The following is a 26,169-nucleotide window of genomic DNA, read 5'->3' on the forward strand; positions in this document are numbered from 1 at the left end:
ATAGGGGCATCTTCTAGAAGTTAGAAAATGGAAGGAAATGGATTCTCCCCTAAAAACTCTGAAAATGGATGCAACCCTGTGTGAGACCCAGGTCAGACTTCAGAACTGTATGATAACAGATGTGGGTTTTATTTTGTTTTGGTTTTTTGTTTTTGTGACTTATTTATTTATTTATTCATTTATTTATTTATTTATTTTGGTAGAACCAAGGGTTATTAAGCTGTGCCTTGGTACAGGTGCTGGAAATTGCCTATGATGGTCTTGAAGTATAAATCCCGGATGTTCTGCCAATTTTTCTTGAGCAATGACACCAGGAAATTAACAACTACATGAAAATATCCACACGAGCTCATCATCTGTCATCTTCATGTGGTCAACGGCCACTGCCAGACACAGCACCTTCTTCATCTGGAATTTGATCATAGACTTCACTTCATCTCCTTAGCCACCATGTTCTCATTGAGGGTCAGCAAGGAAGGAAATTTGCCTGCCTAATTCAGGCCTAAGCCCAGTATTCATGGAATCTGCTTGATCAGAGATTCTGAAGCCAAAAAGATATCATACTTCTTGGCCAGCTTCTGAACTCATTTTTCATTCTTGTTGAGTTTCTTCAGTGCCTCACTGTCCAGGTGGGGAATAGCCACAGCCTTGGCCTCATCACAGTGATGCTGATCCCCCAAAACACGTACAGAGAACTTGAGGCAGGGAGTGGACTTAAGCCTGATGGTGCCCCAAAAGCATTTGTCCTTCTGGGGGTCATCATTCTTCAAGCTGATCTGCAGCTCCACTGTCTCCAAAAACTTCTGGCACTTGAGCTCATTCCCGTGCCTGACTCCCCACACGGCCTTGTGCAGGGTGTCATGGGAGACTTTGCTGCTTGAGGTGTCATGTGCCACAATCACTGGAAAAGAGCTAGGTGTGCATTGTTTGAAGCCACTGTGTTTGTGGCAATCTGTTACAACAGTCACAGGAAACTGATATAGGAGGCATCCCCCGGGAGCACCCCAGTGGGATCTGGGCAGTCCCACTTTACAGGCTGTAGCAGGAAGCAAGTTGTTTGACCTCTGCACATTGGCACTTTCTAGTCAATAAAGGGAGGGCAAAAGTGGCTACTTCATAAGGTTATTGGGATAATTAAATGAGGTAATTTGCATAAACATCTTAGCACAGTATCTAGCTCATTTTAAACATTTGTTAAAGGTCAACTATTTTTGCTGTTATTAAACCCTGCTGTGGCCCACTGTTATTGTTCACACTTTGTTGTGCGCTGCCCTGGTAGGGGTTCCCACTGCCTGACAAGTGACCTGCCCAGCCTTCCTGGAGGTGGTGTGCGCTTCATGCCTCATTGTTAGGCTTGGCCCTGGAACGTCTTTGGCCAATGGACTGCGAGCAGACTCCAGCCAAGCCACTTCCAAGGGGAAGCTTTGGGAGCAGGTGCATAGTTTGGCTCAGCCTCTTGTTCTTTTCTCTTTGTGACAAGAAAGACATTTCCCATATAAGGGCTTCTCCTTCCACCTGAGTCCTGGCTGAGAAGACACATGGCACAGAGCCACAGCACATGTAATGTGAGATGTAAATGTTTATTGTCATAAGTCATTGAGATTGGGGGGTTGTTTGTTTTCATAGTAAAGTTGACAAACACACCTCTCATAGATACTGTTTAGAGAGTCTGCCAGCTCACACACACATGCATACACATCTCCCTCCAGACTGTCTACAAGAACTACACTTGGCCCACAACGACTCTGACACTCGTGTTAGTGCTCTATAATACTAATACTAGGAATCCCGGAGGCCCTAACCATAATTAAGCCAAGCACAAATGGACACTTGGCCCCATGTGAGCAAATAAAAGCTTATCCCAAGAAATATGGAATTGTGACCTGAAGACAGCTAGAGAGATTTGCTTAGGTCTATAAATAAGAGGGAAGATTTGGGAAGAGGGGGGGATCCTAGAAATTATGGCTTGATCATCTTGTGCCTTGCAGTTGGAGAAGCAAAGAGAGAATATCTACAGGGTCAGAAAAGTAGAGATGCAAGAGGAGAAGACATGGCAGCCTGAGCCCATCACGGTTTTCTACTCCCTGAACATGGTCTACCCTGAGGCTCTTGTGCTCCACAGGATAAGCTGTGGGGATAAGCTCCACGGGATAGTCTCCTTTCAATAAATCCCCCCTCCTACTTAAGTAATCTCAAGTTGGCTTTTTTAACCTTGAACTGAAAGTATCTTGACTGAGATGAAGTTCTAGGGGAAGGTCTTACTGTCAGGAGGTAGCAAGGAAAAGTTTCCATCCATGAGAATGCCAACAGTCCTGAGGAATTGGTCTGCACATAACAGAGGATACAACCTCTCCTCTTCTCTGTCTGACTGAACCCCATTGGTGCAAAGCTCAAAACTCCCCACTTGCTGTAAAACTGAGCTCTCCTGGGCACATGAGTTAGAGAGGTAGAAGAAGATGGCTTCAATACAATTAGTTCGCCATTAAACATAGATATCAGAGCCCTCTCTAGACACCATGATAACAGGAGAAACACAAACAACATAGCCCCATCCTGCCATTTATGAGCGTATAGCTTAGTGGAGGATAAGAGGGTAGCAAAGAAGCTCAAAGAAAAGGCTCCAGGTGGGAGGCTGGGCCCCATCTCTGCCACAAACTAGCTATGCGGTTTCAGGCATCATTCCACCACTCTGGCCTTCAACCCCCCATTGACAAAATGACGGACTAGATTAAATGATTTTTACAGGTTTTTCCATGACACTTGGTCCATTGTCACTATAGCTAAGGTCTGATGAGCAAAAAGGAACTGCTGCCCTTGGACTGTCAATAATTTCCACTTACAGTGTGAGGCTGGTTTCATTGCAGCCATGTGTGGAACAGTCTAAAAATGCAGATTTTGGGAGCCTCAGCTCCAGAGTTCTGATTCAGAGGGGCTGGACCTCACCTTGGGTAGTGTTGGTTTTAATACATGGCCCAATTTGGGAACCACTATCCCAGGCTATTGTAGATTCTACAGAAATGTCCCAGCCTCCCATAAGTTCATAAACAATCAACAGTGTGATAAACTGATAAACTGTACATTAATTGGTAATAGTAATTCTTACCCAGCCTAGCACTGTACTATGCACATTATAAGTAGTATGAATTCATTTAATCCTAACAACCCTGTGAGGTAAGTCTTTGACTCTCCCTGGAAGGATTTTATTTTATTTTATTTTATTTTAAACATTTCATTTATTTGTTTGACAGAGAGATCACAAGTAGGCAGAGAGGCAGGCAGAAAGAGAGGGGGAAGCAGGCTCCCCACCGAGCAGAGAGCCCGATGCAGAGCACGATGCTGGGGCTTGATCTCAGGACCCTGAGACCATGACCTGAGCCTAAGGCAGAGGCTTAACCCACTGAGCCACCCAGTCGCCCCTCCCTGGAAGGATTTTAATTGTTTTATTCGTCTCTTTCCTCCCTGGTGCAACTACGGACTTTGATCCAGGCTTCCCTGTAAGAGATTGATTTGAATAAATAAATAATCAAAATTAAATAAAACACTAAAGGAAAAGTAATCTTCATTTAGAAGCTACCTGCTCTGTGAGCCCATCTCATGCCCACACTTCTTTATGACCTCCTGTCATCATCCACCACGCCTCCAGTAAACTGTGAGGAAAAAATGACAAAGATAGTATTTCCCAGGGTAGGGTGGATAGTACTTCCCAGGGTAGGGTGACCTAATGCAATGGAGTTTTAGTTGTGGGCTTATTCTGCCACTGACCTGGGTGCACCAGATAAGGTAGAAGAAGGGACCCAGGTGGATGACCTTGAAATTTTATGATCAGATATGGTATCAGATATTTACATTCTGGTTAAGGTAATAGTCTGTGAATATGGAGGAAGTAAGGAAAAGGTGTGAGGAGATAAGCCACTGAGGATTTTATTGGATCTGGGGAGGTTTCTATCTCAAGGAGAAATGAAAGAAAGTGATAGTAGTTTTAAAAAGGCAGTCAGTTATTTCACATATCTAAGTATGGAGCTTGGTGTTCCTGCATTGGTTCAGCATTGCATCCAGGATCCGTATTATTTTCTATCTTTCGTTCTTTTACTCCACCACCCTCCACATGTAGATATTCACTAGCTTATTACTTCATGATCACAAGATGGCTGCCATCACCCTGGGTATTATATCCTAATACTGCAGCATCCAAAGCAAGGAAGGAGAGAACAAGCCCTTTCTTTATACACCTCTTTCTGTCACCATGCAGGAAAACTCCTTCCAGAAATAACAGTCCCCCTATGTCTCTTTGATTAGGACGGGTCACTTGGCCACTTGTGAGGGTCAAATTGTGCCTCCCCAAAATTTATGCTTTGAAGCCCTAACCCCCAGGTCCTCAGAGTGTGACCTTATTTGAAGACAAAGTCTTTATAAGAGGTAACAAGTTAGGTGAATCTTTAAGATGGGTCTCAACCATGGACATTGGGGAGGGTATGTGCTTTGGTGAGTGCTGTGAAGTGTGTAAACCTGGTGATTCACAGACCTGTACCCCTGGGGATAGAGTATTACGCCTCCATCAGAAAGGATGAATACCCAACTTTTGTAGCATCATGGACGGGACTGGAAGAGATTATGCTGAGTGAAATAAGTCAAGCAGAGAGAGTCAACTATCATATGGTTTCACTTATTTGTGGAGCATAACAAATAGCATGGAGGACATGGGGACTTAGAGTGGAGAAGGGAGTTGGGGGAAATTGGAAGGGGAGGTGAACCATGAGAGACTATGGACTCTGAAAAACAATCTGAGGGTTTTGAAGGGACGGGGGGTGGGAGGTTGGGGTACCAGGTGGTGGGTATTATAGAGGGCACGGATTGCATGGAGCACGGGGTGTGGTGCAAAAATAATGAATACTGTTATGCTGGAAATAAAAATAAATAAATAAATAAAATAATAATTAAAAAAAAAAAAAAAAAAAAAAAAACCCCAAAAAAAAAAAAAAAAAAAAAACAAAAAAAGATGGGTCTCAACCACCAGTGTTCTTATAAGAAGAGGAGATTTGGGGGCGCCTGGGTGGGTCAGTGGGTTAAGCCTCTGTCTTCAGCTCAGGTCACAATTTCAGGGTCCTGGGATCGTGCCCTGCATCGGGCTCTCTGCTCAGCAGGGAGCCTGCTTCTCCCTCTCTCTCTGCCTGCCTCTCTGCCTACTTGTGATCTCTGTTTGTCAAATAAATAAAGAAAATCTTAAAAAAAAAAGATTTTTTTTTTTTTGGACCCAGAGGGAAGATGATATGAAGACACAGGGAGAAGGAAGGCAGCCATCTATAAGCCAAGAGAAGTTTGGAACAAATCCTTCCCTCACAGCCCTCAGAAGGAACCAGCCCTGCTGACACCTTGATCTTGGACTTCCAGCTTCTAGAACTGAGACAATAAAATGTACTACCCAAGTTCTGTACTTTGTTACAGCAGCCATGGCTAACAAATACAGCCACCTGTACCTAACTTCAAGAGATGCCACGAAGGGAATATATAATTAGCTTCTGTTGTGCAAGGCAGACCTATGAGCATACAATATAGAGAGGAGAATGTCTGTTGACATTCTGGGCAGCCTGCGGTGACAGCGCCATCTTTCTCTGCAAGTCACATAAATTGATTCTAATTTAGTCAGAAGGGAAGTCTTAGAGGAAGCCTTAGGAAGAAGGGGTTAGGATTAGGAAATTGGTGGGAAGGCTAGAGATGCAAGCTTGGAAAAATTACAGAAAGCAGGGTGGGCTGGGGTTCTGGATAGCAGGAATGACATAAACTTCTCATAGCTTTCCCATTCCAATGTATGTGCTCCTAATACATTTTCTGCCATAAAAATGCCAATGATTCTGAGCCCCAGGAGAAGAGGGACCTAGCTTTTGACCAAGGAAGAGGACAGAAGGCCAGACTGATTAAGTATAACAAAGCAAACTCATACTGGGCTGGAAACAGATAATTCCCCAAAAGGAAGTTATGGAATTACCTCTTAAAGAAAATGAGGAATAAAAGCTGGGAGGGAAGAGAATTTAATTTCTACTGTACTAGTGGAAGAAGGGAGAAATTGGAGACAGAAAGTATTTCCTTACAACCACAGCAGGTTGTCTCATACCCTAGAAATGGGTCCTCTAGACCAAGCTCTAAGTAACGTTTAAGCTGTCCGCACTTCCCATTCTAAAACCCTCAACCCCTGAGCATGATAACTAATTACCTGGTATCCATTCCAGATTCATTTTCCAATCTCTTCTTCTAGGTCCTCCCTAAACCCTTTGGATCATAAGCCTTCAGAGGACCAAGTTAAGAAGCAAATACAAAACCAAATGGTTTAAATTCACCAGGATCATCCATTTTCCTCAAATGCAGTACCCTTGTCCATGCAAATAACAAAGACAAAAAAAAAAAAAAAATCACTGAGTCTGTATCGACGAAGCACCAAAACATTTAATCCATCAGATCAAGTTGGCAAACAGCCTGTCATTCTGGTCAAGGGAGGGGAGAATCTGCCAAATTAGATGTTTGACTGAATTGACAGGCTGTCTCAGTCAAAATAAGTCTTTTTTATTAAATGTTGAGAGATCATAGTATATCAAAAAAGAAAATCTACACAAGCCACTTTTCATCTGTGTACACAGTAAAATCAAGGTGACATATTGGAAATCTCTACATAACACTTTGTCTACATAAAAGGGTGTAATTCTTTGGGTCAGAATAAATTAGGAAAGAAAGTCTCCTTTTCGAGTGGAAAAGGATTGAGAAACTAAATTGCCTGGAGACAGTGTGTTGTCTCTATCAATATGATTTCTTACCACCTCTACCATTTCACACTGCTTGTGTGGTGCCAGCTCCATAGACTGAATGACCATCATGCTGTTTCCTCTTCATTATCTTATTTAATCTGACCAACAATTCTATAAGGTGGGGACTGCTAGCTTCATTGCAGAAAGAGGAAAATTGTAGCTTATGTGATGTACATAGCTTCCCCAACTATACACAGAAATTATATTCCAGAGAGGAGACTTGAACTTATGTCTGACTTCAAAGCTGTTGCCTTCTAAGATTATTCAACTATTTCTTCCTAGCCACACAGCTGGCATCTTTCTCCCTAGGGCTGACTCAAGAATTCTAGAACCTTCTCTTCCAATTGTTCTGGGTCAAAGAGGACCTCTTTTTATCAGTACCCATAAAAGCAAAAATGCCCCCTCAACAGCCCTGGTTACAAAATTCCTTAATCCAATCTGCCCTTACCTTTCATGGAAGCTCAAAGCCATGGAGTCCCATAGGGTCTACCTTGCCCTTTTTAGCATTCTGTTTTCCATATACAGTGTGGGTTTACTCCTTCTGCTATACAGTCTGTTCTTTGAGAGGATAACATTCGTACAATAGTATGTACACGATAGTTATCTCCTGCCTTCCTTTATTTAACTCAAGCACCAGGGGGCTGTTTCTATGAGCACAACGGTTAGATTTTCATTGCATTGTCATTGACTTTTGTCTTATATTTATGATCATGGCTTCAATTCCTCCTTTAATTTAGAGAACAAGAGCTGCTTGAAAGTCACCAAGGCTGGTTACTCAGTGGACTGTCTCCTGCCACTTCTTGATCACTCCTTCTCTTTTATTCATCCTGACTTTAATTTCTCTTTTGTACAATGTGACCAAAGCCCAAAGGGAATCACAGGACATGAAGAAATGGTTTCTAGTTGGCCCTTTCCTTCAGGGACAATAGCTCAAGGAGTATGTAGAACCCTTTACAGCACATGAACTCCTTTAAATTCTTTGCCTTTAAGGGGCTGACAGAAATTAGTAAGAAGGAAGAATGACCTTCCCATGATCCATTTTAGTAAAGCACAAAAAATTTTTTTTGAACAACTGCTTCAACAGGCTGAATCAATTCCTTTAAATTCTAGACCACTGTTTTTCCACACTTATCTCTTAGACAAGCATTATATGTAATTGAGCTGAGCTCTAGGATCAGACCAAGAAGTAAAATAAAGTCATAAGAGAAATGGAAACTTAATTAAGTTCCTTCTTTAAAAAAAAGGGGGGGGGGGAATCTTCACAAGAGTGTCCAAACTTCTGGTCTTTGATCTTACCTGTCTCTACTCTTAAAACTTAAAAAAAAAAAATTGTATTTTCTGTAATTCTATTTTCCCCCAAATTTATATTGACTTTCCAGGACAAAGGACAGGATAGTGGTGAAATAAAACATGCCCACAGAGGGATGCCTGGGTGGCTCAGCTGGTTAAGTGTCTGCCTTCTGCTCAGGTCATGATCCCAGGGCCCTGGGATGACGTCCCCATGGTAGGGGGGAGTCTGCTTCTCCCTCTCACTCTCCTTCTGGGTTTTCTTTCTCAAATAAATAAATAAAATCTAAAAAAACAAAAAACAAAAAAACAAAAAACCAAAAGCATGCTCACAGACTCATCTGTCCCAAAAGCTATCCCAGGTGTCCCGCCTTCCCCCACCATAACACTACTCTTAGGTTTGCACTATTTTAGGAAAGGTTGAGGATTTAACTCCCAGAAAGAGATCCATTAAATCTAGTTTCTTGATTCTAAACAGCATTTCTTCTCCCTCTTTCCCAAAAAGCTTTTTTATTAAATAGATGATACTCTTTCTAATCCATGGCAATTTAAAATTAAAACCAAATAATCCTCCTAACTCTCAGGCCAGGAAACGTCTATTAATCTATTATGTAATGTTTAATATATTTTACAAGTATTATTTTGTATGTAAATCATGAGGGATATAATAAGACGAACACCGGTGAGCCCATGACCCAGTGTGTGCTAACCACTATTGTTGTGTCTCCTCCTGGGTATCTTCCCTATCCCAGCTCACTGCCAACCCTAGAGGCAAGATTTTTCACTGTTTTGGGTTTTTTTTTTACCCTTTAGTTTTTATGTGTGTGTCTTCTTAAATATATTGTTTAATTCTGCTAGTCTTTGAACTTTATAAAAATACTAGATGATGTCTCCAATGGCCTGCTTTTCCATTAAATTTTAGATTTATAAGATTCATTTATAGCTGATCTACATTATGGTATTTCATTTATTGTCTTTGCTACATAATATTTCGTTCTGTAACAACACCCTAATTGATTTAACCATTTTCATGCGATGGATATTTGGACCGTTTCCCATTTGGGTTCCTCCCAAGCATTCCTTTACATGTCTCCTGCTAAATACATCCAAGGATATTTCGGAGACACCTACCAAGGAGAGAAATGCTAAATCAGAGAGCATGCAAACACTCAATTCTATAAAACAGGCCCAAATTATTTTCCAAAGTGGTTGTAACAGTTTATACTCCCACCATTCTTTGCTGCCACTTTTACTTCAATCTTATAGAAAACCAAGAATAGGACCAAGAGAATGAAATAGAAGATGAACAGAATTTGACATAAGTCGGGAACAAAAGCAGACTGTGCATGGGGTGCCACCCACACCAGGCTAGCCACACTGGAATCCTCTTCCTGGCTGGGTCTAATGACTCTGACCCAGCCCCACCCACAGCCATAGGTAGCCCATAAGAATCCACAATGACTGCTGTTCCTCAGAACTTTCCCTCACACCTGCTCTGTTGGCAGGGTCTAGCAGGTTCTGTCCTTGGTCTTATTCCTGAATATAATCAGTCTACAAGGACTGCTCGAGCACCTATCAGATGCCAGACACTGGAGGTATAGAAGGGATATGACAGATAAGGGAGTGGCCTTTATATTCCACTGGAGAAAAAAAGACAATAAACAAAAGATGAGTCCAGATCGTGACCATTGTCATTTGCCTTATTTGTTACCTTTCTAGCAAGTGAAGAGCTTGGGGAAATCATTCCAGGCAGAGAGCGAGTGCAAAAGCACTCAAGGTGGATAGGAAGGGTATACCCAAGGGTCAGAAAAGAAGTTGTGCAACCAAAGCCTTCCAGAAAGGCCGAGTGGTACAAGAGGAGACTGGAGAAATAGTCAAAACCAGACTATGTGGCGGGGTGGAGGGGTGGGGGGTGGGGGAGGAAGGGAGATGTTGCAGGACAAGATAGTGAGAAGTAGCATGGGGGCTGCTGGAGAGAAGCAGATAGATCCAAGATAGATCCACCTGTAGGGGAGAGAGAGAGGGATGGGGGGTTGGTATAGGGGAGAAATGGAAGGTGATATCTTGGGGGTTTTTTTGTTTTATCACAAAACAGTTTTAAATAAAACATTTAAAACATTTTTGTTTTATCACCTTTTAGATGATTAACTAACACTTATGGTCCATGTGGTTTAGATTCTGCATTTCCCTGGGACATGGCTTCCAGGGTGGCTGATGGGGAACAAAAAAACAACAAAAACATGGTTTCTCATCTTTCCACCTCCCCAATGAGTCTGGGTCACCACTCAGCTTCTGCCAGATGAAGCCATGGCACCAAGGGGAGGGCCAAACATGGGAATTGCGGACCCAAACTTGTTACTTCTTAACAATGTGACCTATGGACAAGTAGCTTAACCAAGCCTCAGTTTCTCTAGATGTAAAATGGGATGAAGGAGGGGAGAGACTTGAAGTACCTAGTGCACATCAGGCACTCACTGTACCTACTTTGTCTCTTTCAGTCCTGAGAGTAACACCACTTTATGGATGACAAAGCAGAGGACGAGAGATGTTCAAAGTACCCCTTCCAAGGCCATGATGCTAAGATTCAGAACAAGCTTCTCCAAGACTCTACAGAGCACTGCCCCAGGGGCATCCAAGCACAAAGTAAGAGAATATATGTGAAAATATTTGTTGGGCTGCAGTGTTCTTTACAAATGTAAGGTATAATTACTAATCTCAAATTACTCATCTCAAATTACTCTCCCACGTCTCCCCTTCTAGAGGTTTCATGCACTTTAACTAAGGCCTTTGCTCATATAATTCCTTTGGCCTAAATACTCTTCCCTGTCTTACCCATTACCTATCAGGCAATCAATTATTTTGTTTGCAAAAAGACTTGCTCAGTAATCTTACCCTTGTTCTGCAAATGAAATTGATTACCTCTTCTTTTAGATTCGAATGGTAAGTAGTACATACAGAATACATGCAGACTATGAGCTATTGGCACAAAAGCCTGTTAATGTCCAACCCAAACCTCTGTGACTTCAAACAACAACAATTTTTTTCTTGCTCACAAAGCAGGGAGTTGGCTGGGAGCCGGCTGATCTAGGCTGGGCTCAGCTCCACACTGCGTGTTGAGTCCAAATCTACTCTGTCTAAGCACTGCTTGGACTGACTCCACAGAAGGAAACTCTTTCTCCAGTGCAAAGAGATGTAGCATCAAATGGTAAAGAACAAAGATTCAGGGATGGGCGAAGATTTGAGGTCAATGACTCAATCTGTCACACATACTTATTAGAATGTGGGCAGAGCCATTCACTTGACTCTTTCTTACTGAGAACCTACTACGTCCACCAAGCACTCCTCTAAGCTCTGTGGAGATAGCAGGAAGCAAAATCAGAGACGGTGCCTATCTGTACAGAGCTAAAATTCTGGCAGAAGAACAGAGATATGCTATTTGTTATGCTCCACAAATAAGTGAAACCATATGATAATTGACTCTCTCTGCTTGACTTATTTCACTCAGCATAATCTCTTCCAGGAGGACATGGGGACTTAGAGTGGAGAAGGGAGTTGGGGGAAATTGGAAGGGGAGGTGAACCATGAGAGACTATGGACTCTGAAAAACAATCTGAGGGTTTTGATGGGCGGGGGGGGGGGAGGTTGGGGTACCAGGTGGTGGGTATTATAGAGGGCACGGATTGCATGGAGCACGGGGTGTGGTGCAAAAATAATGAATACTGTTATGCTGGAAATAAAAAAAAAAAATTAATACAAAAAAAAAAAAAAAAAAAAAGAAGAACAGAGACAAATTGAAAAAGAAGATCATTTCAAATTGTGCTCAGGATGGTGAAGAGAATAAAACCCAGGCATATGATAGGATAATGTCAGCAACAGAGAGAGGGGAGTAGTCACCTTTGGTGGCATGGTTGGGAAGGCCTTTCTGAAGAGTTGACTTTTGAATTGAAATGAATAACAAAGCAAAGGGGGGCGCCTGGGTGGCTCAGTGGGTTAAGCCGCTGCCTTCGGCTCAGGTCATGATCTCAGGGTCCTGGGATCAAGGCCCGCATCGGGCTCTCTGCTCAGCAGGGAGCCTGCTTCCCTCTCTCTCTCTCTGCCTGCCTCTCCATCTACTTGTGATTTCTCTCTGTCAAATAAATAAATAAAATCTTTAAAAAAAAAAAAAAAGCAAAGGGGATCTTACAAATTGCATGGAGATCAGGGTAAGAGCGTTTCAGCCAGAAGGACATTAATGGTGTCCGAGGAAAAGAAAGATGCCAGTGTCACATCAAAATCACCTAGAAGGCTTGTTAAAACACAGATTGCTGGACCTCAACCCCCAGAGTTTCTTAATTGATTGATCTGGTGCAGGTCTAAGCATTATATCTCTAAGAAGCTCTCAATGATCCTAATAGGGCAGGGGCCACACCTTTGAAACTCATGTACCTGTGTGATCAAGAGAGTGTGGCACAGGATAAGACCCTTTGGGCCATAATAAAAAATGTGCATGTTATGGTACGTGCAAGGGGAAGCCCCTGGAGGACATGCTCAGGGGAGTGCTGTGACCTGATTTAGGTTTAACAGAACACTCTGGCTTCTACATGGAGAGAGCATCATGAGGGAATGGATGTGGAAGAAGAAAGTTGAGATACTTGTTATATTCAACCATTGGCTCCCCAAGGTTCCTACTTGGGATGATTGGACATGTGGTGCAACCACCCAGAGAATGGTGAATCATGGTGGAGAGAAGTTTTGGGAGGGAGTGAGGCCAACCTTGAACTCAATTTGAGGCCCCTCTGGGACATCCAAAACCTACAGGATGCACAACTCCAGGGGTATCCTGCACCCTAGTGTGAATTACAGATGCATAATATGACAATGTGAACAGCCCCTGCTGGAACTGTGTAATTGTCAGTCCTGGAATATCCTCCCTCCTCTGACCCTACATTCTACTGATAGGAGGCAGACCATAGGCAAGCAAGATACTTTCAAATGGCATTCGTGCTGCAAAGAAAATAAACTCCCAACTCTATAGATCTGGACCACTCATGTTGCCATGGACTCACCATGGACTCCTCCCCGACAACATGGCTGGGGCATCCTGGGACCCCATTCCTAGAAACCGCTTGGTTAAAGAACACATAGAATGGTAACCTGAAGATAATAATTGTAACTAATGTACCAAGACCAATATGCTCTTTTCAGGACTTAGTTCACACAATAATCCTATTAGATGTGTGTAATGATTATCCCCATTTTACAAGTGGGAAAATTGAGGCATGGAGTGGTTTAGTACCTTGCCAGAGGATATATGGCTAAGAAGGGACAAAGCTGGGATTCAAGATTAGAGAGGGTAATTGAAGAGCTTGCTCTCTTACCCATTTAGCTATATTGGTTCTCACTTAGCTGCTGACAGAATCTGTATGAAGGGGTCTACATCACCCTTACGCCCTGTCCAGGTTCTGATATTACCAAAGAGAAAAGTCCAGCCTTGCCAAGGCCTATCTTCTCTGCCAGTAAGTAGCTAGAACTGTCAGGATGTCTGCAGCCTTAAAGAAACTCCACACCCGGATCTATGTGCCAGACCTTTTACACAGAGAAAATATGGACATTTTCTTTTAATAATGCTACAGAGAAATAATGAAATGGTACCATTACAAAAACATAATTAGGTCTTCAAAAAAAAAATCTCCGCTGGAGTCCTATAAAAAGACCACAGGTGTTCGTCATTACTTTTTATTTAGCAGACAGTTTTAGCCATTGTTTGTTTTTTCCCCCATTTATTAAGTTCTGGTATTTTAAGATGATTTGTGTATAATAATAACAATAATTTCCTGTTTGCCTGTCAGTTGTGAGCCGCTTTAATTACAGATATTCATTTTCACAAGTTAACTTGGTAAACATGCTCATTTGTTATGTTGCCTGTTCATTAAATCAGTTAGCACAGCTAGTAACTATGTTAAGTATCTTGCTGTCGGGTTTCAGCAATGGATCTTCATCGGTTTCCAGCGCTATGTCTTACAGAGACAGACACAGACTTCCTGAGAGTCTTTTCCCCTTGGTTTGCGGGTGCTAAGTCTTCCATTTCTACAAGGCCAGGTGTGTTGGATGCCCCCAGTGGAGGTGTCCAGTAGAGGTTTGGTGTATCACAGTTACATTGTTGGAGTTCAGTACTGGTTAACTAAAGGCAAGATACGGGATAAAGGAAGAGTGACACCCTGACCAGGGAGGATTTGAGCACACATGTTAGGAGCATCCTGGACCACAATCCTCCCCTTGGATGCCCCCCACATCTTCAACCAGACCTGCAGACAAGAAGGGCCAGGGACCACAGTTGTACCAAATGACTCTGAGATCACCGGTTGTCTCACTCAAGCATTTGAAGGAGGGATGTCAGGTTAGAGATATAAAATTCAGATAGAATCAGAGCGGAGTCTCCAAGGCCATAATAGCCCCAAACCACACACAAGCTTGCTGTTAGGAAAAGTATGAAGAGATCAAGGAAGAGGACCCTTCTCAGCAATGAAAGAGCATGCAGCCAGAAAGGAAAAAGCTGATGGAGAGAAGGTCACACTGAAGACCTAGCCTTTCCCAAGAAGCCTGGTTCTTTGTTTCTTTGAGACTTTAGCGCATCTTTACAATAAATCTGTTACCTTGCCGACTTACTGGGTATCTTATTACTTACAACCAAATGCCCTCTGACCAATACATTCTTCCTCATATGACTGGAATGATGATGGTTCCACAAAGGTCTCACATCTGGTAAATTCCAGTTTCTCTAGGAAGGAGCCATGGATACCAGTTGATAGGTCATTGGTCACCTGCCGATTGGATATTTCATTCAAAACTTTCCTTTAAGCAAGTGGGGACAACTAAGAAGCTGACATGCCAAATTGAGCTGAAGAAAAAAGAAAAGATCATAAACTACTACTAGTAGCTGAGTCACAGGTTCAAGAGGAAGTAGTTCATTTAGGGCATGAGTCAGGATGGAGAAATTCTTCTCAAGGTGCTCAAGAGTAAATATTAAGAATAAAATGTCTGTGAGTTGACCATGGTTGACTCTTTTTGATTACTCTGCTTTGTTTCTTTGTTCACACAATAATCCTATTAGATGTGTGTGATGATTATCCCCATTTTACAAGTGGGAAAATTGAGGCATGGAGTGGTTTAGCTTTACAAAGAGAAGGAAGGTCCATTGGTTGTAGTTGGACAAACAATGATGAGAAACTGAGTGAGAAAAAGGTTTGATGTAAGTATGAGGCAACTAGAGAAGATGATATGTAGTCATACTGAGTTTAAGGTGGGTCATCTAGATGGAGGCATCAGACCCTGAGGGGTACCATTAATCATCAGAGGGCATAAGCCACCACATCTAATAATCTAAACCAATCTGGTAAGGATTCTTCAAAGGGCTCTGGAACTAGTCCCATACTATTTTCTCCATGATACAGGACATCACTCTGCATTTCTTTCTCTAGTTGGCAATTTCAATCCCTCTTTGCTTCGCTTTCCTACCTGATCATCACCTGCCCACTTTTTGGTTTCTCTCCTAGGTCTCAGTTATCCCTGAGGATATCCCTGAGGATAAAAAAGGATTCTCCTTTTTTCGAAGAGAAATCCCTAGGTCAATGCTGAAAAGAGACACTAGAATTTAAGATAAAGCTGAGGGTCTCACGTTCTACCCTGGCAGTAAAAATGGAACAGCACCCAAATCACAGATTTATGGGGATGTAGGTTAAAGAAGGAATTTTTGCAGCAAGACCCCAAAGGAGGTGGATGATGATCAGACCTGGAGTGTATAGGAAGAGTTAGAGTCTTAGAAGAGAAAGACACTTTTTAAATGGAGGAGAAATGTTCAGGGAGAGCAGAGGAGCCATAAGGGATTTCTCTTTAGACATCTTCATCCTCCCTGTAAAGTAGAAGTATGCTGGGAGTACAGGGCTCAGGGATAGAATTACAGGCATGAACTGAGTGGTAAATATTGGGAGAAGGCAATGCTTGTGTACTTACGAGACTTGCTTTCATAAGCAAATAGTCATTTGTGTCCTGGAGCTCTGTAGGTTTTGTCTAATGTGCATCCTTTCCCCCTCATATGATAATAGCACCTGGCTTTGATTTGGAACCCTCAGTGGATACAGTTGTATTGGGACTGTCAATCAGAGTGAGCCATCCTCCCCACTCACACTAAGGCATGGGCAGGTGACCTAAGCTAGACCCATCAGAGGTTCCTCCTTAAAATCTGAATCATAAGTGCAGTAACACAAAGCCTGAACACTCGTGGGGCTGATTCATTCTGATGGTGGCTCCCAGAAGACACTGCCTCTGCCTTTCTGCCCTCCAAAGGCAAAGAGCCACTGTGAGGCCAGCCCTTCCAGAGATCTGGTTCTTCAAGTCTTCCTGTATTTTTGTAAGCCACCCATATCCTTCCAAGATGTTCCTTTTTTGCTTAAATTTGGTCGGAACCAGGTTCTGTTGCTTATAACCTAAGAACCCAGACAAGGCAGAAGTAGGATTACCAGTGTTGAATAAAAAGTAAGACATGGCAGAAAAGAATTGAGAATTCCAAATCCAGGGTTCCACTCCTGGCACTGCCACTGCCACAAAGATGCTGGGCAGGTTGGAGCCAGTCTCTTACGCTCACCCAGCTTCATCTGTCACCTCTAAAGCAGAGGTTGAAACAGAGCCTATGTAGAAATAGTTTTTCCCACATCTCAAGAACTTTAAACAGTCCTTAGTCCTTATTCCCTGCCATCTGCTAGTACTGGCTTCAGCCATTGGGCTGAAAGGACTCTAAGCAAAGGAAAGAACAGAAACATCCCATTTCATCCCAATAGCATTCATCAAAAGAATTCCAATTCCCATGTGATAAGCCAATTTTCTTAAGCAATATAAATTGAATCTGATTGTATCATTTTTTCATTCTTTCATTTAGCACCTGCCAAGTTCCTCGTACGCTTTCTTTGGGGTCTAAAAAAGGAAGTCAAAGATGGTCCCTTCAAGAAACTTGAAATCCCTAGACAATATGTCCAAGAGTGCTATAATCACATGCCTAGCACTGTGCCGGTGTCATGTACAAAGTAGGGGTTTTATAAACACTTGTTGATTGAATGAGGGATAACACACATGTCCATACTGTTATACAAACTAAAACCTTAGAAATTCAGAATGAAAGGGTGCCCGGGTGGCTCAGTGGGTTAAGCCTCTGCCTTCGGCTCAGGTCATGATCTCAGGGTCCTGGGATCAAGTCCTGCATCGGGCTCTCTGTTTAGCAGGAGCCTGCTTCCCCCTCTCTCTCTGCCTGCCTCTCTGCCTACTTGTGATCTCCTTCTGTCAAATAAATAAATAAAATCTTTAAAAAAATAAAAAGAAATTCAGAATGCTGAAAAGAAGATGAATATTTATTTTGCAACTACTATGAATTTCTACGATGCAGAAGATTACCATAGGTTTCAGTTCTGCAGATGTTACTCCAATGAATCAATTGCAGTGTGATTATTTGTGTTCTGAACACGAATATATCTAACTTGAGAAAAAAGACTTCCAGAGCCAGCCATGTTTAAAAATAGATTTTTCTTCATGCAGAAAGAGAAGATCACATCTACAGTAAGTGAGGATAAACCTGAACTTGACATGCCAAAACATAACTCCACCCAAAAACTTGGCTCTGCCCCTTAGAAGCCTGTGGGATGGAAGTTGACAGGCAGAAGCACTAAGCAAATGAAATTGTCAAAGCCTCCAGCCCCTCTCCAGGCCTGTCAACACTTAGAGGTCTGAGTAACACAGGGGACTCGTGTTTCAAGAGGCCAAGTTCACCCTGAAGATTACAATCCATTAGGGAGTAACGAGAGCCTTCTGGCTCGGCCAAGTGGATGAGACTTGGGAAAATCTGGGCAGTGAATGCAGTAAAATTAAAATGCAATGGGGGTGACCTGCCGTGGCAGCAAGCATAACCTTCTTGGTGTCTTTAGCGGCGTTAATGGATCTACTTATGGCCCAGATGGTGGTTTTCAGAAAAGTCATTTTTTTCCTCTAACAAATTCATGACTAAACTAAAAAGACCACTATCAACTTCATTATGCTTTCCAATTGACTTGCTTTAAGGGTTATTCTTTTATTATAGCTCTTAAGCTCCCATTTCTTTTTTAAAGTACTTCTTTTAATACCAATTTTCACAGCACTAAGAAATTTAACACTCTTCAGTGGTTATATTATTGGCAAGTAACTGTTGCAGACCGGAGAGAAGCATGAAAGATTGTGCTGGTGGACTGGTCATTTGTTATCTCCTCTACTACCAGTGAGGAACCTGCATTCTAGGGGGTGACAATCAGTTTGCCACTGGGGAGAGTGGGAATGAGAGAAAGCAGGTGCCATACCTTCCCTAGGGGGAAACAGTTTTCCTCCCTACAACATGAGGATTATGGTACATGGCATATTCCACATTCCTCTTTTCAGGCACAATTCTACAACAGGCCTCTCCAATCCAACTGTACCCACTCAGCTCTTTCAAGTGACCAGCAGACCTAATTTGGGGTTGGAGGTGCAAACAAATCCATAAGCATTTTACAAACATCACCATGAGTAACTGTAAACATGAAGATAAAACACAGTTTGTATACCATGGGATCAGCCAGAGTTCTGGAGGATGAACCAACCAAACAATTTTATTTTATTTTTTCAAAGTGAGATTGATGTGGAGGGAGACCAGCTTTCACAGGAATGAAGATATTTATTATAATATTATTTGTAAAAGAGTAAAAATTGGAAGGAATTTTCCAGCAATGGGGAATAATGAAATGTATTTGCTTGGCAATTTAAAAGGGAGGTGGGGATGAAAATGCATAAAGATAAAAAAGGAAAATCATTACAATGCTAAGAGAAAACCTGAGATGTAAAATATCCAGACACAAGAGCATACGACTACATACAACTGATATATAGGGAAAGTTCGAGTAGAAATAGATTATAATACCACCAATAGTTGTTCTATGGTGGTGAAATGGCACAGGTATGCTCACCCACCTTTTTTCTGTTTTCCAGTCTTATTTGCAATGCATCTACTTAAATTCATAATGAAGAAATTTTAATACTGTATCTCATTGAAGGCTTCCTTCCTGTAGAGCCATTTATAACATGATGTCGAGAAATCATATTTAGCATCAACACTGGTCAAAACAGTCAAAGTAAGGGTCACATCCTCCAATCCTTCCAATTCCCAGGTGGACAAACTGAGATCCCAGAGTTCCTTACCTGAGGCCAAGAAAGACACTTCTTCTTTGGGCTTCCTCACTTCTCAGCCCAATAATTCCTTTCAAGGCAAATCCTCACTCAGGGTACAAATCTGTAAGTCTTTCAAAGGAAAAAAAAAATTAAAATCTAGATTTCACTTCATCAGGTGTAATCAAATTTTTTCATGATCCCTTGCTATTGGTTTCCCAGAGAATCCCAAACTCAGCAGCAAGATTAGCTTTAAGGAGATAATCATAATTCTTAATTTATAAGAGAACTAACATGGCCTCCAAAGCCCACTTTTTTGAGGTCAACTTTTTTTTTTTTGGAGGCCCACTCCTGGGTCAAGGGGCTGTGTGATGGTATCACACGTTTGGATCCCCTGTTTAGATGAGAAAATTCTGGAATCTGCCTTTGCCACATCTCACCATGACGTGGCCTATGCACATTCCCAGGCAGATGGAAAAACACAGAGCAGTCTGCCTTATCAGGAAAACAAGGCCTGGAGTGAAAACACTCTAAATTTTGTGCTTGGTTCAACTCATCCCATCCTGTGGGGATAATAACGTGTTGGGATAGCTGAGGAAAATTAAAGTGCTTTTCAATGAAAGGTTGAATTTTTTTGAGAAAGTTTTCTTCCCTCTTTTTCCTCAGAGATATTGCCTCTTTGGAAATGAAGAGCAATTATTTTTTTATTCAACTTGTCTTTAATTTTTATCTCATGTGAAGAAAGAACAGTGATCACTCACAAAGAGGTTTTAATGACAGTAAAATGGTTTTGTGATTGATCATTTCGTATCGCGCCTTCCCCCTGGAGCGCCCACAGATCGCCAGCATGGGAGAGCCTCTTCAGTGCAAGCCAGGGGCAGGCCTCAAGGGCTTGGCATATGGGGGGTATTCCTTGAACAAAAAACACAGGGGGAAAAAAGGGCCACAATTAGAGAAGCGCCTTTAGAAATGGGGAGAAATAAAGACTCAGAATGTGAAATATTTGAGCACTTTTGAATGTACTTTAAACTTTTAAGCTCTCCTATCATTTCTCATATCCTGATTTTTAATGAGGAACACTGCAGATAGAGAGATACAAAAAAAGGAAAAAAAAAAATCTGAATGAACAATCAGGAGAGTCCTTAAAAATCAGAGACATTTGAAAGAAGTTACAGATATTTATAATTCAACCTTTTAGTTAACACAATGTTGAACTACAAGAAGGAAACTGTCTCAGCAAGCGAAGTTTCTCACTAAGTAGGACAAATGCAATATTTATTTCATTTCGATTTTGATTTCCCAGCACAGCTTCCTCTGTAGCTGTGTCTGGGATAGAAGGGAACATCATGTATACCCTCTCAGAAGGTTTTACTTTCCCTCCATGGACTTCAATTTGGCATGGGGGTTAACCGATATTCATACTCCAAACTTCCCAGTAAAATGCCCAGAAAGATATACAAAAGGCCTAGAGTGTCCATAACATTGGAAACCAAAGACTGGGGGGCAGGGAGACTACAGACCCAGTGACAGAGTGACCTGACTCTTGCTGTATCATTAAGTGTGACTGATTTAGAAAGACATACATACTCTCTGAATCAAAAGAGGTTAGCTCCAAAGAAGCTATGAAAAATATATTCTCCTTCACTATCTATGGCCCAACTGCTTAACCCAAGAGCTGAACTGACAGAAAAGCAATGGCCCATTTTTCCACCCCACAACTCCTAAACTAGAGCTCTAACCTTGTCTTTGTCACCTTCCCTCTCCCCATCCATTCAGAGACATCAAAAACCAACGCATAACACAGCATGACAGATGTTTTCACAAGAATAGCTTTGGAAACAGGTATGGAGAGCAAAGAGGGCTGGGAGTCATGGAAGGTATTAGGGAGAGGGTACTTTTGGCTTCACACACTACTCCAAATATTGAAAATGGTCAGCACTCTTGAAAGTTTTTAATCAAACTGCAACACAATTTGTAAAACAGACAAAAAGAGTGTATGGGCCAACATACAAAAATTCATGTAACACGCATGCAAGAAGACACATCATGTGTGTTGCATATGTATATGTGTGCATACATATGCAACACACATGATGTGTCTTCTTGCATGTACGTGCATGCGCGCGACACACACACACACACACACACACACAGCTCTTCCTGCTGAATCTTTATCACAAAAGAGGTAAGGGCAAAGTCTCAACTATAAAAGCATGGGATAGGATGTTGGATTCTTGGGAAATACGAAAGCTGAAAGAAACAGCAAAAGCATCAGTCAGAACTCACTGCTTTGAGATGATTTGAAACATTCCTCTTGTCTGAACTGATAAAAATTAAATCCTGGATAGCACTGAGGGATTTCAGTTCTTAGCATTAAATAATTGTTTAATAACTCCCTTTGGCGACCTCAACAACTGTTTCCCCAAAGTGACAAACGGGTCTTAACAATCAGCTCTCCATTTGGCTTCAGTTTCTCATCTTAAGACAGGAATGTGATTATGACATTTCTTGAAAGACTACAGTGAAGAAAAGGCATTAAAATGGCTCAGAGAGTCTGCCTGGAACATTCTCTAAGACTAAGAGGAAGTCATACAGTTTTATTGTACAGCCGAAGTAGCTAATTTGAGAGGGGTCGGGGATGGGTCCTGCTCAATGGATCCCTTCGCTTCTACAATATTAACATTTTTTCTATATGACCTAAACAAACTCTCAGGCTTGAGGAAGAAGTCTTTCCTCTGATCTCATTTTGCAGGTAAACATCTAAAGGAAGGCAAGCCAGTGTACATTCCTAGGTACAGCGGAATCTCAAACACCTGGTATTCCTGACTTGTGTGCCTTTAAAACCTAAGAGTATAGAAGCTCCCAGGAGGAGCATTGCCTTGATAAGCCTTTAAGAAATCCAAGTCACTTTATTCTCTGAGAGACTTTTACATAGAGCTAACTTAGAAATACACATTCTAGAATAGTCACTGTTACAAGTATTACACAGGAAGGTATGTTTCCAGAACAAAGCTGCTGCTAGAATTTCAAAGATACAAAGCAGGTGTTTTACTGAGACAATCTTGTCTACCCACTGTCCAGAAATGTCCTGCTGCAAGAAAAGTCCTAATGCTGAAGGGAAGATTCATCAAAATACAGTCAACCAAGATTTATGGAGTCCTTTACTAAAAATTTAAGGGAATGAATTCTACAGTTTCTAGGGATGTGTGTGGAAATCCCGTTACATAAGGTTCCAAAAGGCAGCTCACAAGAAAAGAAAAGAATCTTAATGTGTTCTTGGAGAACCTAATAATCATAATAACCACCTCAGGAATTGAGTGTCTGCTAGAAATGGCACCAGGGAGTTGTGGGATCCAATGTTCTCTCTCTCTCTCTCTGCAATTTCTCTACCCTCAGAGGCATCTGACATGGTTCATTATGTCCACTGTGTTGGAAACCTTCTCTTGGCTCCAATGGCCCCACATTTGCCTGACTTGCCTCCAATCTTAATGGCTACTCTTTTCGATTTTTCCTCAAGGCCATCTCTAAACATTGCTGCCTGGTGGACTTTAAACTCTGAGGCTTTCTGTTCTCCACCCACAAACTCTCCATAGGTGATCCTCCCCGCCCAGTCCCATGGCTTTAGGCAGTCCCTATATGCAGAGAAGTCCTGAGGTCTCACCTGAGCTACAGACGTGATCCATCTGCCCATTGGTTATTGTGGCAGTTCCTGGTCACATCCCTTGCGTGACATACTGCCAGATGCCAGCCCCTGCTCTCTCCAGTGGCTAGTGGCCGCTCCACCTGCCCACACAGCAGCAGAGGTGCCAGGAAACTCTTTCTCCCCCAGGAACAGCCCTCAATCAATGGCTGTTGGAAACTGACAGATTAAGAAACCCAGCTTCCTCACCACTTGGGTGGAATAACAATGAGGTACAAGTTCTGCAACTGACCCCCAGTGTTCTCCAAGGGGACTTGCCAAGGTTGGTAACTTGCTTGATCCTGTGTCCCCAGTCGGCTGCCTTCCCCTTCTGCCTCACCCTCCTCCTCTTGCATCAGTGTTTCCTGGGATCACCTCCATGATAACTGAATAATGTTCCAGTCCCTAGCTCAGAGCTTCCTTCTATCTGCCTCCCCATTTGTTTCCATTTCCTTCTCTAGTCCTACCACCCACCACGTTTGTCCCAGCTATGGTAACAGCCATCCAGCTGGCCTCCCTGCTTCTCCTCCCCACCCGGGCTCTATTCACCACAAGGCATCCACTGTGGCCTTATAAAACCTTAGATCAGATCCAGTCCCTTCCTTGCTTAAGATGTTATGCTGGTCTCCCAGCTCAAGATGGTTTGAATATAAAGATGGTTTTCCCAGCTTCCAGGCCCTTCACAATCTAGGCCCTGCCACAATTCACTGCTTACCACTCCCTTGGTCAGCACACACCAGGGCTCCTTGCCCTCCTCCAGAGATGCCAAGCTCATACCTAACTGAGGATCTTGGGTTGGCATTCCCTCTGCCCACAGATATTTCCAGGACAGATCCTTTGTCTTCCAGGAGTCTGGTCCCTGTGTCCCCTTTACAGAGAGACATCCCTGGATTGTCAGTCTAGGAGTGATCCCTGGCCCCCACCACCTGGAATCCTTATTTCTTAAATTGCTTTTGTCTGCCTTCTTCCAACAGAACATAAGCTTTTGTCTGCCAGAGCACCATGGTAACCTCGGCCCCTGGAACAGTGCCAGGCACAAAGCAGATGCTCAAAATACATCCTGAATGAGTGCACACTACATGTGAAGGATCATGCTAGGTGCTTTGCAGCATTGCTTTCGACTTTTTCCACTCTGACCTTCAATTTCCCATCTATAAAGTAGCTTGCCAAAGATCACTCAACTAATTAGTGGGGATAGCAGCTACTCAGGGATGCTGAGGAGTCAGGAATGAGGACTTGTGGCTAATTGTTTCAGTCGAAACAGCTCAAGTCATGAACAGCGGCCACGTCCAGAAACTCAAATAATTAGGTCACACGTTTGGCCTAAATTTCCTAACTTCCTATATTCACCTTCAAAGCTACTAACTTGGGGATAGCAGGACCTTGTTTGATAAAAAGACATCTCGCACAGAATTGTGAACGGATGCGTTCTCATGGAAATCCTTAAAATGCAAACATATTGTCCTTTTGTTACAGAGACAAACTTCATCAGAAATGATGAAAAACAAGATTCCGTTGATGTGGAAGACACCAAATTACAGCGGGGCATTATGACAGTGGTTTTATCAGAAGCCACACTTCAGAACCTCTTTGTGGATGTGACTATTTTTAGCAACCTTTTGATAGATTAGGCTTGCCGGATGTTCAAGGCCCAGTAGGAGGCATATATATATTTATAAAGTTCTACATTGCTCTTAGCATGTTTTACTATGATAAAGTGCACATTTACCAAGCCCTCAAAGGACTTTCAGAATTTAGAATTCCAGGCACAGTCCACCTAAAGCCATCGTATTGTCTCCTATTTAATAAGGGAATTATTTGAACTCAAAAAATTGTTTGGATGTCTAATCATACTTTGGTTACAGGAGATTCAATTTTGATTATGGATGTACTTCTTGGCCAGAACAACGCTCTGTGGGAATGTTCAGGGTGAGGAAGATTATCTCAAAAGAAGCAACATCAAAACTCAATGGGGAGAAAGAAGCCTTTTAACAAATTCGTAGCACTTTTGACAAATTCATAGCACTAATTTGTGTGGCTCTTACCCAGCACGTATTTTATTAATAAGAGTTAGAGGAGAAAAAAATGAGTAAGGAAACTATGTCCCTATAACTACCAGGTATAGTAGAGCTTAAAGCTCTACTATAAAGTATTCAGATATCTGAATAGTGAATACTTTAAAGTATTCAGATATCTGAATACTGTGGACATGCCCTGGGTAACTGTGCCTTTTGACCACTGCTAATCCAGCTCTTCAGTAGGACAGGAATCCACGGGTAAATACCCCTCACCTCCTATCCTTTGGGTGGGCTATTTTGGGAGATCCTGATGGAAACAAACCTCCATTGGCCAGACAGTAACCTCAATGACACACGTATGTTGATTTTTCCTCCTTCTTTGTTCCCTACCCCCACTGTCCTAGTAGAACATGTCCCCAGAGCTTTATCTTGGTCTCTCACAGTAACCTAATCTAGAAACCATTCGCTGGGGTTTACCTACGGGACTTAAAAATGGTCCCCTCCTCTATTTTACATAATATTTGACTTCTCCCAATTTCCAAATAAATATCACAAATTCCCCTCATTTGGATCTCTTCAAAAGCATCAGTGTTGTTAATGGAGAGAAGGCTATTTTGCTCACTTGGGCATTTGAAGAAGTTGAAATTCAGAGGTAAAAAGAGGATTGGCCAAGATTATAGGGGTCATAAATGGTATGTTTGGACAGGATCACCAACCTGGGACTAACACCAAGTTCTCAGCCCTGCCCAGTGCACTGGGATTTTCCTCAAACTGACTGCAACACCATTCCCGTCCTCATTTGCCCAGCACCCTTCACCTATTTGGCCTGCAAGTGTTGGTTCCAGCCTCATCCACTCCAGAAAACCTGCCCTAAGCTCATCTAGGGAAGATACCGAGTCTTACTACTCTTAGTATCCGGCCACAACCTCAGTGCCTAGTTCAGAGTCAGTACAATGCACCTGTTCCTTAATGAACATTCAGTCAGTCAATGGATTAACAACTCACTCTCTCAGGGCATTCTCCTCCTGCTCTGAGGAACTGCCTGCCCACCAGTCATCACCCCCATGAGTCTGTGGGCCCCTCCAGAAACCATGTTAGATGTTTTCAAAGCTCTGTGTCACATACAAGTTGGTACTTAGTAGTATTTCCTGAATGAATGAATGGGCAGGAAGGAATGAGTGGGCAAAACTTCATTTTC

At 42.4% G+C, this 26,169-nt stretch overlaps 1 pseudogene; it reads right to left on the reverse strand.

Annotated features, from left to right (window-relative positions):
* Positions 1-215: 215 nt before the first annotated feature.
* LOC116578855 overlaps positions 216-26,169 on the reverse strand; it is a 91,934-nt pseudogene continuing 65,980 nt past the window's right edge.

The sequence above is a fragment of the Mustela erminea genome, chromosome 19, assembly GCF_009829155.1.
Source record: "Mustela erminea isolate mMusErm1 chromosome 19, mMusErm1.Pri, whole genome shotgun sequence".
Taxonomy (NCBI): Eukaryota; Metazoa; Chordata; class Mammalia; order Carnivora; family Mustelidae; genus Mustela; species Mustela erminea.